Here is a 13115-nt window from a genome sequence, read left to right as displayed (position 1 = left end):
ACAAAAACAAAAACAAAACTCAAGTTGAAAAATATAATAGCCCAACTGAGAATTCAATATAGAGTTTCAAAAGTAGTAGACTTGACCATGCAGAAGAAAGAATCAGTGACCTGGAGGATAGAATATTGGAAACTACCCAGTTAGTGGAGCAAAAAAGAAAAGAATGAAAGAGTGAAGAAAGCCTACAGGAATTATAGGACACAATGAAAACAGATAACATTCACATTATCTGAATTCCAGAAGATGAGATAAAGAGAAAGGGACAGAACGTATATTTAAAAGCCAATAATGGCTGAAAACTTCCCAAATCTAGGGAGATAAATGGAAATCTAGATCCATGAGACTGAAACAAATAGGTTGAACTCAAATAGGGCTACACTGAGACACATTAATTAAATTGTCAAAAATCAAAGGTAAAGAATTTTAAGAAAATCAAGATAAAAGAGAGAAGTAATATACAAGGAAGCCTGTATGGAACAATCAACAGACATCTCAACAGAAAATTTTCAGGCCAGGAAAAACTGGGATAACATATTCCAAATACTGAATAAAAATAACTGTCTACTGAAAATTCTATACTGGGTGAAACTGTCCTTCAGAAACAATGGAGGAATAATGACCTACCCAAATAAACAAAAGCTGAGGGAGTTCATGACCACCAGACCTGACCTACAAGAAATTCTAAAGGAGTTCTGTGAGTGGAAGTGAAAGAATACTAATTAACCTCAAAAAAAAAAAAAAAAACAAAACAAAACGTAGTGTAAATCTCACTGGTAATGGTAAATATATATATAGTTAGATTTTGCAATATGGTAATAGTGGCAGATAACTAACTTACAACTCTAGCTCTAGTTCTAAGTTATACAATTACATGTAAATTGTAATAGCAATAGCCTAAAATGTGAGTGGGAGAAGTATAAAATATATGAATTCTATTGAAATTAAGTTGTTATCAGTTTAAGATATTATAAGTTTAAGATATTTTATGTACCCCTCATGGTAATCCCAAGGGAAAATCTTGTAACAATTACACAAAAGAATACAATAAAGATGCTTAAGCATGCTAATGCCAAAAGATATCAAAACACACAAAAAAGCAGGATAAGGAATAAGGAACAATGGATCTACAAAACAGCAGAAAACAATTAACAAAATGGTAATAGTGTTTACTTATCAATAATTATTTATTAAAAAATTTTAATGTTTATTTATTTTTGAGAGAGAGAGAGAGAGCAGGAGAGGGGCAGAGAGAGAGGGAGACAGAATCCCAAGCAGGCTCTGTGCTGTCAGCACAGAGCCCAATTTGGGGCTCGAACCCACAAACTGCGAGATCATGACCTGAGCTGAAACCAAGAGTGGGATGCTCAACCCACTGAGCCACCTAGGTGCCCCTCGATAACTACTTTAAATGTAAATGATTAAAATTTCCAATCAAAATACAAAGAGTGGCTGAAAGGAAAAAAGACAAGATCCAACAATATGCTGCTTACAAGAGACTCACTTTAGCCTTAAAGACACACAGAGAATGAAGAGATGGAAAAAAAGACATTTCAAGTAAATGGTAACAACAACAACAAAAAGGAGGGGTAGCTATATTTATACCAGACCAAATAGACTTTTAAAATGATAAAAACAAACAAAGAAACAAGGAAAGTCATTATATACAGGGGTCAATAAGAGAAATAAGAGAAAAACAATTGTAAATATTTATGTACCAAATACTGAAGCACCTAAATACATAAAGTGAAAACTAATAGAGCTAAAAGGAGAAATAAACGATAATATAATAATAGTTGGGGACTTTAATACCCCATTCTCAACAATGGATAGATCATCCAGACAGAGAATTGATAAGGAAATAGCTGATTTGAACAACAGTATGACTAAATGGACCTAAAAGACATATAAAGAACCTTCTATCCTACAACACCAGAATATACATTCTTCTGAAGTGCACATAAAACATTTTCTAGTATAGACCACATGTTAGAGCACCAAATAAGTCTTAGAAAAATCAAGGTTAAAATTATAACAAATATCTTTTCAGACCACAGTGATCTGAAACTAGAAATCAATAGCAAGGGGAAAATGGGAAAATTCACAAAAACATGGAAATTAAACAGCATCCTCCTGAGCAAACAAATGATGAAAGAAGAAACTAAAAGTGAAAAAGTTTTCTTGGGACAAATGAATATAGAAATACAACATACCAGAACTTATGGAATGCAGTATAAGCAGTTCTTAGGAAGTTCACAGCAGTAAATGCCTACATTAAGAAGCAAAAAGAACTCAAATAATAACATAACTCTATGCCTTAAGGAACTAGAAAAATAAAGAACTAAGGCCAAAGTTAGCAGAAGAAAAGAAATCATAAGGATTCGAGCAGAAATAAATGAAGTAGAGAACAGATACACAACAGGAAAGATTAGCCAAACTAAGAGTTGGTTCTTTGAAAAGATACACAAAATTGACAAACCCCTCACAGGACTAACCAAGAAAAAAACAGAAAGGATCCAAATCAACAAATTTAAAAATGAAAAAGGAGACATAATAACTGACCACACAAAAATACAAAGGATCAGAAAAGGCTACCATGAATAACTATACACCAACAAATTGGACAACCTAGAAGAGATGGAAAAATTCTTAGAAAATCTGAATAAACAAATTACCAGTAAGGAGATTGAATTAGTAATAAAAAATCTCCCAATGAAGAAAAGCCCAGAACCAAAATTTATTGGTGAATTTTACCAAACATTTAAAGAAGAAGTAACACAAATCTTTCTCAAACTCTACCAAAAAATCCCAACTGGAGATCCTGTTTGGGAAAATGAGAGTAATCTGGAATGGCCCCTCTTCTTACCATCCAGGCAAGGGGGCTGAGAATATATTTTATGAGGCTAGCACTGTCTGATACCCAAACCAGAAAATAACACTACTAGAAAAGAACACTACAGGCTGATATTCCTAAAAAATATAGATGCAAAACTTTCACCAAAATACTAGTAAACTGAATTTAGCAACACATTAAAAACATCATTCACCATGATCAAGTGGGATTTATCTCTAGGATGTAAAGATAGTTCACATACATAAACCAATTAATGTGACACATTCTGTTAATAAAAGGAAACAAAATAATATCATCTCAATAGACACAATAAAAAGCCTCTGACAAAATTCAACATCCACTCATGATAAATACTCCTAACAAATTAGGCAAAGAAGGAATATATCTCAACATAATAAAGCCTATATATGAGAAGCCCACAGCTGACATCATACTCAACAGTGAAAGGTTGAAAGGTTTTCCTTTAAGATCAGGAATAAAACAAGGGTGTCCACTCTCAGTCCTATTCAATAAAGTACTAGAAGTACTAGTAAGAGCAGTCAGGCAAGAAAAAGAAATAAAAGGCATTGAAATTGGAAAGGAAGATGTAGAATTGTCTCTTTTTGCAGATGACATTATTTTATAGACACAGAATCTTAAACATTCAACCAGAAAACTTAGATCTAATTAATGAATTCCATAAAGTTGCAGGATACAAAATCAACGTAAAAAAATCAGTAGTATTTCTATATCTTAACAACAAAGTTGTAAAAAATAAAGAAAGAAATTAATGCCATTTACAATAGCATCAAAAGCAATAAAATACTTAGGAACAAATTTAACTAGGGAAGCGAAAGATCTCCACTCTGAAAACTGTAAAACACTGATGAAAGAAATCAAAGAAGACACAAATAAACAGAAAGGTATCCTATGCAATGTATTTGAAGAATTCATAATGTTAAAATGTTGATACTACCAAAAATCATCTACAGATACAATGCAGTTTTTATCAAAATTCCAATGGCATTTTGGTCCACAAAAGACCTCAGACAGAAAAAGAAATCCTGAGAAAGAACAAAGCAGAAGATATCACACTTCGTGAGTTCAAGCTATACTATAAAGCTATAGTCATCAAAATAGTATGGTTCCAGTATAAAAACAGACACATAGACCAAAAGAACAGAATTGAGAGTCCTGAAATGAACCCAAGCATATATGGTCAACTAATATTTGGCAAGGGAGCCAAGGGTATTTACTGGAGAAAAGATGGTTTCCAATAAATGGAGCTGGGAAATTTGGATATTTGCATGTAAAAGAATAAAACTGGGCCCCTCTCTTACACCAGTCACAAAAACAACTCAAAATAAATTAAAGATTTAAATGTAAGACATGAAACCATGAAACTTCTAAGAGAAAATATAGGAACAAATCTCCTTGACATGGGTCTTGCTAATGAGTTTTTGGATATGACACCTAAAATACAAGCAACATAATAAAAAATAAACAAGTGGGACTATATCAAACTAAAAAGCTTTTCCACAGCAAAAGAAACCATCAACACAGTGAAACACAACTCTCAGAATGGGAGAAAATATTTGCAAACCCCGTGTATCTGATAAGAGGTTAATATCCAAAATGTATAAAGAAGTCATACACCAAAATGGAAAAAACAAACAAAAACAAAAACAAAAATTTAAAAGTGGGCAAAGGGCCTAAATAGTACTTAATACAAAAAAGATATATGAAAGACTAATGGGTACATGAAAAGATGTTCAACATCACTAGCCATTAGGGAAATGAAAATTAAAACAACGAAATATCTCCTCACACATGTTAGAATGATTATCATTAAAAGACAAGAGAGAAAACCGTAAATTGGCATAGCCACTAAAGAAAACAGTATAAGGAACCTTAAAAAACAGAAACACTGTGATTCAGCAATTCTACTTCTGGGAATATACTCAAAGTAAACAAAACCAATAACTAACTCGAAAAAGATATCTGCACTCTCATGTTCACAGGAGCATTGTTTACAATAGTCAAGACATGGAAACAATCTACATGTTCACTGATGGGCGAATGAATAAAGAACTTATGATATATAGACACAATGGAATATTATTCAGCCATAAAAAATGAGGAGATCCTACCATTTGCAACAACATGGATGAAACTTAAAGGCACTATGTTAAAGGCAATGTCAGACAGAGGAAAACAAAATTGTCCAATCTCACATGTGGAATCTGAAAACCAACAACAACAAAAAACCAAACTCATAGAAAAAGAGATCAGACCTGTGGTTACCAGAGGTGGGGGGGTGGGCAGGAACTGGAGGAAGGTAGTCAAAAGGGACAAACTTCCAGTTAGAAGATAAGTACTGGAGATGTAATATACAGCATGATGACCGTAGCCAACATTGCTGTATGATATATAGGAAAGTAGTGAAGACAGTAAAATCCCAAGAGTTTGCAACACAAGAAGAAATTTTTTTTTCTCTTGTCTTTTATCTTTTCTTTTTATGAGAAAGCTATCCATATGAGAGGATGAATGGTAGTTGTGATCACTTCACCATCTATATAAATCAAACTATTGTGTTGTATGCCTTAAACAGTGACATATGTCAATTGTTACTCAATAAAGGTGAAAAAAATTCCATACAGATTAAAGATCTAAATAGAAAAAAAATACAAAAGCATGAGAAGAAATACTGAAGACTAATTTTATTTTCTTGGGAAGAGGATATGTAAGGAAGACAGATTCCAGAAACCGAGAAGGAAAAGATCAGCTTTGATTACATAAGATTTATATTTTCTCTACTACAAAGAATGCCCTAAACGAAATTAAGGGATGACCAACCCCGGGAAGAAATATTTTTAACACATTTTACAGAGTAGAGTTTGATATCTGAAATACACAAAGAGCTCTTACAAATCAATAAAAAAAGAGACAGATGAATGAAAACCTGGGCAAAGGACATAGAAATGTAAACTGCCAATAAAAGTATGAGAAGACACATAGCTTCACTAGCAGTTAATTAAGTATAGATAAAAATAATGAGGAGAAATAATCCTTGGCTTATCATATTGGGAAAAAAACATTTAAAAGACCACCAGGACTGCTGTGGCTGAAGGGAATGGGCTTTGTCAAATCCAGTTGGTGGGGGCAAAAATGAAAACTAGCCTTCAAGGTCTGGGCACAATTTGTCACTGTCTGGATAGCTCCCTGGCTCACTGTGCCCAACCAAGAAACCTAGTGATCAGTGCCTCAGTTTTCCCTCCCTATTAAATGGGCAGGGTGATAAAGAACTGTTTGTGTAGGAAGAGTGAGGAGGTTGGAAAGTAGAAGGAACAATTACAAAAGTACAAATGCAAAGATCATCAGCCATTCTGATCACAATAGTCACCTGTGACCCAAACAGCAACCCCTACTTCCTGCCTAGAACACTCAGACACTAGTTGGTCTCAGTGAGGGCAAGATCCAGCAGGACTCCTGTGAAGAGAAGGAGAAAGCAGAGGGCGCTTCTGACAGACAGGGGCAGAGTCTCTGGCTCAGAGGGCCAAAGTTCAGGTGCACCAACTTTCTCATTCCTGTTCTGTCAAATGGCACATTAATAAGCAAGAAAGAGATTCAGGGAAGAATTTCCAGAAGGACAAAAAACTCATCAGGTGTGTCAGATCTCTGACATTCAGGAGCCATGTGGGGAAAGACGCACACGCTGACTTAAGCACGAAAGTATGGATGCTTTAATTAATCCGGGGTGAATTTAATTGCTTTAGTTAAGTGGAAATCGGGTTAAAAATGATGCAGAGCATGCTGGGGTGTGTTAAAAACATGACATATGAGTTGGATGAATCGATAAATTAAAAGTGCACAGATGTTTTAATTAAACCCAGGGAAGTTAACGAAGATCACAAGAGACTTTTAAGCCTATGATTAATTCAATTCATTTAAAATACCTGTAGAGATATGGGGATGCCTCCATTTTGAGAGTTATAAAAGTTCTCAATCGGTAAGTGCTTAAGCCGTTCTTAAAAAACATCTAAGTTTGTGTGTGTGTGTGTGTGTGTGTGTGTGTGTGTGTGTGACTGAACAACATTAATTACATAATGAATATTTAAATTCTTCATAGTACATGGTAAGCCTTTCTGCAGCTCAAGTCCAGAAATGAAGTAGCTTTTTACTTACTACGGTTCAAGCAAGGAGAAGAGTCTGCAAATTATTGGCATCTTGTTACCTACAAGCACGGAAGCTTTCGAAAGACCTAGGGGGTCTATTTATTCATTGCTGTCTCCCCAGCCAGTAGAGCAGAGCTGGGCTTAGGAGGCAGCCTGAATCTCTCTTCATTTTTACTCGCTGTGTGACTGTGTACACTATTTGCAGCCTTGATTTCCTTATCTTTAAAATGGGACAAGAATTCAGGAATACTTATCTCATTGTGTTTTTAAGAGGATGAAATAATGCCTATAAAGTGCTACGTACAGGGCCTGGTACACAGTAAGAAATTTGTAGATGTGACTTTATTATCATTTTGATTAGAGAAAAGTGTTGTGACTCACCCCATCATAAGGGGACAAGTCACCCATCCCAGCCAACTCCCTCTCTAAACACTGGTTTATTTACCAATACAGGTTTTCCTAAAACCATACTGCTTTCCTAACTCTGTGCATCAGATCAACAGCAAGTTCCCCCAGGGTTAGGCACTCTGCTTCCTAAGGCTGCTTGGCAACTTATGTAGTCATCTATAAAGGGGAAAAAAAAGTTTTTAAGTTTCCAAAGCAATTTAACTTGGGGGAGGGCTGATGGATTTAAGTCCTGAGAAGTGATTTGTTTGGTAATACAGCAAGCATGGGAAACGTGAACAGCCACTTTTGGAGGCTGTGGGTGTGGACTCACTTGGGGCCACCAAATAATGGGCACTGTCCCTTGTACACTGTGGAGGCAAGCCTCCTCCATGTCTGTTCGGCAAGCTGGGGGTAGGGATGAAAGTGACCTTACTGCTCCTGGGCACAGTTATCATTGGACAGTCTCAGCAGAGTTCAAGGGCAACGTGATCTAGACTCAGACCTGAAGGTGCACAAGCGTCTTTTGGGGATCCCATTAGAATGCAGATTCTGATTCAGAGGGGCTGGCATAGGGCCCGAGGGTTTGGATACTTTACAGGCTCCCCAGGTTGGGGCTAGTACCCCAGACCTACTGACTGAATCAGACACTCTGGAGGGAGCTGAGCAAGCTGTGTGTTAACAGGGGATTCTGATGAGTATGGTTCTAATTCCATACCTGGGCAAGTGTCTTAATTTCTGTGAGCCTCAGTTTCCTTAGCTGCGAAATGGGGATGATGATGATGTATGTTATACAGATAAAATGAGATAATAACATAAACCCTTCACATAGTGCCTCAGCCACTTTCTGCAAAGTGTTTTCCAAGTGTATCTGCTTTAAGCCCCTTGTCCTGGGCCCTTGCTGCCAAGGAATTAACTGCATGTTTTCTCAGGTCAGGGGTGGGAGGAAGGAGAGGTAGGATTCAGCCATCAAACTGCATGGGGTGTAGAATGACCTATACAGGTAGCCACCATGGCTCCTGGCCCTTCTGCATTAATGGGGATTGTGGGGAGAGAAGGGGGACAGAGGGAGACAGGTATGCAAGGCAGAGGGTCTGAAGGGACAATGCATGGGGTGCATCTATGCTTATTCCATGGAGGATTGGTGGGGCCTGAGTGTCTTTCACTGAGACAGGCGAGGCCAGCTGAAAAAGGGGGAGGGGTTCTTTGGGCCAAGAAAGTTCTGAGGGAGGTGTTTCTGGGGTGGTGGGGAGGACCCCTCTACCAGCAGGGAGGGGATAAGGGGCTTGTTATTCCTCTCCTGAGTGCAGAAGTCCACCAAGGGGAGCGACTCATGGGGAGGTGGGAAAGCAGGTTATGAGGCAGAGTCCAGCCAGCAGGTCGGACAGCCTGAGCTGCACATGGGGCTTTGACAGTTGTCACTGACCTCCATTCAGGGAGCCTTCCTGCCAAGCCTGTCTCCTGTGTGGCCACTGGGGCTATATGCCTCAGAGTCAGCCAGACTCAGCCTCAAAATCGGGCCATGCTATGTGTGCTTGGGCAAATAGCTAACTTTCCTTAAGTCTGTGTTTCTCCTGTAAAATAAGGATAATAACATTGATTTCAAAGACTCATGAAGACAAATGCTATCTAATATTTATGGAGCACTTGATACATGTCAAGCACAGCTCTATACACTTGACATGAATTTACCTTTTAGTCCTCACAGCAATGCAACAGGTAGTATTTCAATTCACCTCCATTTTACAGATGAGAAAACCAAGGCTCATGGAGGTTAAGTAATTTTTTAAAATGGGTATAGCTAACTGGAGGAGCATGGATTCAATCCCAACAAATTCAAACTCTACTGCTTTTGTGCTTAGTAACTGTGCTCTTCTGAGACAAGTCACATAAACTCTGAGATCAATGTAAACTTTTTTTTTCTGTTTTTATTCCTCCTCCTTCCCTCTGACCCTCCCTCCTTCCCTGCATTTAAATTTGTGCCTCAAAGTTGGCTGATTCATATCACATGATTAATCTGGTAAATTAGAACCTTCTTCTCCAGTGCTCATTTGGGTCTCGCCCATTTTCTGGCAATGTTTTCATCTTTACAAGTCTTGTACCCTAAATTCAAGTTGCCAAACATTTAGAGACCACATGCGACTTCCAGGGCACCAAAGTAGGTGCAAGGAGGTTTAATAAAGAGGACTGTTAGACACCCCAGTCTCTCCTCCACGGACCAGTGTCCCGAACAGCAGTGCTTTCAACAATAGCCAAAATTTGGAAAGAGCCTAAATGTCCATCAACTGATGAATGGATACAGAAGATGTGGCTTATATATACAATGGAATACTACTTGGCAATGAGAAAGAATGAAATCACACCATTTGCAGCAATGCGGGTGGAACTGGAAGGTATTATGCTAAGTGAAATAAGTCAGTCAGAGAAGGACAGATATCGTATGTTTTCACTCATATGTGCATCTTGAGAAACTTAACAGAAGACCATGGGGGACGGAAGGGGAAAAAATAGTTATAAACAGAGAGGGAGGGAGGCAAACCACAGGAGACTCTTAAATACAGAGAACAAACTGAGGGTTGATGCAGGTTGGGGAAGAGGGGGAAATGGGTGATAAACATTGAGGAGGGCACTTGTTGGGATGAGCACTGGGTGTTGTATGTAAGCCAATTTGACAATAAGTCATATTCATAAAAAAAAAAAAAAAAGAGGACTGCTAGAAACTTGTGATCCAGCAGGAGAAACCAATGTGATCACCCAGCTGGAACATGGCCCAGCATGAAGGAAGGGTCATTGCCATGATGTTGCCAAGACTTGTGTGACTGCAGGGTCCTATCTGGGTATGTTTCAGCAATAAGGTGACCTGAGTCCTGTCTGGGGATGTTTCAGGGTTGCGGTGACTTGCGAGCAGCAGTTTGATAGGAAAGGTCGGGATTGATGAGAACCTTCCAGCTGAAGAAACAGCATGAGCTAAGAAGGAGAAGCAGGGCTATGATGCTTGATGAGTGACAAGTAGCTGGAATCTATGATATATGGGCTCTAGTAGGAGATGGTGATGCAAAAGGAGCTTAAATCATGGAAGACTTTGAATGTCATTCCAAGAATATTCTTTATTCTCAGAATATAGTCCCTGGCTGCCTGCATCAGAGCCTCCTGGGAGGCTTGTTTAAAAATGCACATCTCTGAGCCACAGCCCAGTCCTATGGATTCAGAATTGGCTGGCATAGGGGGTGAGCCTGGAAATATGCATTTGTAACAACTGTCCCACATAAATGTCTTTAAACAAAAGTTTGGTAGCCATTGTGGGAGGCAGCTAGGAGCCACTGAAGGTGTTTGAGGAGAGTAGTGACATGCTCCCAAGTGCTCTAGAGAATGCTGGAGGTTGTGAGCAGGGAGAAATGGCATCAGGAAGAGGTTGGCAGCCATATGAACAGGGCTGTGACTGTGAAGGCAGAGAGGAGAAATGAAGCAGAGCGTGTTGGAGGTTGATGAAACAAGAGTCAGCAAATGATGTGATGAAGGAGGTGATGGGATGTCTCTGGTAGCTGGGAGAATGACTTAGATAGCAGGCTCCGAAGTCAGAGGGACTTTGTTTTGAATGCTGGCTCAGCCACTTTCCACTTAGTAAAGTCTTGTCTCTCTCCTGTAAAGTTTCCTGGGGTTCAAACCCTAGTGCACAATCACCACACAAACTGCTTGAAAAGTGCATCTTCCTTTGGCCTCACATCCCCCAAGTTGAATTTCATGGTCTAGAGTAAAGAGCCTGGCCAAGACTGCCTGGTTTGAATCCCAGCAATACCACTTCCTAGCTGAGTGATCTTCAGCAAGTTACCTAACCTCTCTGGGCTTCATTTTCTTCATGTATAAAAGGGGACTGTAGTTGTATATAAAATAGGGATATTGATGGTGATGTGAGATAATTATGCAGTTGCTTAGTACAGTGGTTGGTGCACAGTAAGAACTCAATAAATGTTGGTGATGATGACGATGAGTTTGACTTTAGTGTTAGAACTCCAAGAGGGACTGGATAGTGGGTAGATTTTCCAGTTAACAGGAGAAAAATGGCAAGATCCCTGTTGTCTTTTTTCAAGCCTCCACAGAAGCTGGGTAGGAGCTGAAGACAACCCCCAGAGAGAAGGCTTTATGTTCCCGTGGTTGTGGCATTTCTAGGTCTCCCCTGACAGCTGTTCAGCAGCAGGAAGTGTCATTTCTAATAGCTATTAAGTACGCATTACCTAACAAGTAAGGCTCTCGTGTTTTAAGTTTCTGCTGTAGGTTTGGGGCCTCAAGCTCACAACCAAATAAGCCATCGGAGAAGCCAGTGTCAAAAGAGAAAAATCAGAAGCCTTGGATGTCTTCTGAAATGCAAGGCTGTTTTGCCAACAACCCAAGGAAGCATCTCAAGCCAGTGAAAGACCTTCAAATAAAAGTAAATAAAAGAAAAAAGGAATCATAATTAAAAAGCATGTAGACCACAACAAATAGCATTTAAGCAAGGAGGAAGTTATGAACGGCAGATAGTAATAATAAAAACTGTAGACTTAACAATACTTAGAGCTGGATGGGAGAGGTACCTGATGGAGAATGGGACAAAGTACCAGGAAAGAAATGCCATTTGTCCTCAAGCTCTGAATCTGAACACCTTGCTTATTACACTGCACAAATAATGAAATTCTATACCGGAAGACACCCTTCAGTATAGTTCCCTTGTTAGAGTCTTTTTCCGTGGAATTTTCTCCACATGCCCTGATGCTAATTGGCTACTTTTATAGATTCATATAGATTCATTTCTTCATAAACTTATCATCTTAACAATGTCTACACCATTCAAAGTCCACATCACAGCATTTAAGACTCAACACTTCTACTTCCCACTTGCTTATCATGTGTATCCAGCAGAATGGAAGCTCTCAGAAGGTAGGGCCATGGCGTGCTTGCTCATCATTATATTTCTGGCACTTAGTGAAGTACCTGACTCATACAAGGCACATAATAAGCATTTGTTGGATGCATGAATAAGTTCTGTCCCCTCAACTGGCTTGGAACAATGTGTTAGAACCCTTACACATTCTTTTGATGTGAGGATCAGTTCCATTTTGACTTCTGAGCCTCCCAGGACCCCAGCTCAGTGGGGGCTGTGGAATGAATGCTCTGCAAATTCACGCTGACTGATTCCTCCGTTCACCACAAGGCTGTCTTCAGATGCCTGATGCAGACTGGCAGGTGTATAAGAAGACAAGGAACTGCTGTCTGCACCGCACATCTGAGGGCATGGGAGGCGCAGTGTGAGGTCAAGAGAGTAAATCCGTATTTCTGTCACTTGGACACATACCCGGTCATTCGGATGTGATGGGAATCTCACTTGCTAACATGGCAAATTTCTCCCCTGGCAGGAGGGCCTGAGTCTACCTGCCGCCTGCGGTGGCAGAAACTGGCAGCACTGGAGGCATCCTGGGCACAGCTGTCAGGGAAGGAACAAAGGTGAATGCGGGTTTGTGTTGAGGGGGGACTTGGGTATTCCTAAGACTTTTATCAAGAAGGAAGAGAAATGATCATGGGCTAGAGCTGGGAGGTGGCAGGAGCCATTCTAGCTGGCAGGGCCAGCTGACTTTCCTTTCTACATTTGCTAGCATGATTACCTCACCTTGTCTGCCCCACTTATTTTATTCTAACACTTAGGAGCTTCTTGGGCTCAGAAGTTGGGTTTTAAAAAAATTAATGTTTATTTA

The 13115-nt window shown here is 39.3% G+C and overlaps 1 protein-coding gene across 19 annotated transcripts in view; it reads right to left on the bottom strand.

Moving 5' to 3' along the window:
* TENM2 (teneurin transmembrane protein 2) overlaps positions 1–13115 on the bottom strand; it is a 1291038-nt gene that overhangs the window by 158903 nt on the left and 1119020 nt on the right. The gene's annotated exons all lie outside the window — the stretch shown is intronic.

The sequence above is a fragment of the Panthera pardus genome, unplaced genomic scaffold (genome assembly GCF_024362965.1).
Source record: "Panthera pardus isolate Hobbes unplaced genomic scaffold, ASM2436296v1 HiC_scaffold_2, whole genome shotgun sequence".
NCBI classification, from domain to species: Eukaryota; Metazoa; Chordata; class Mammalia; order Carnivora; family Felidae; genus Panthera; species Panthera pardus.
Note: the sequence above shows the minus strand (reverse complement) of the source record. Positions and strands in the feature narration are given on the sequence as shown.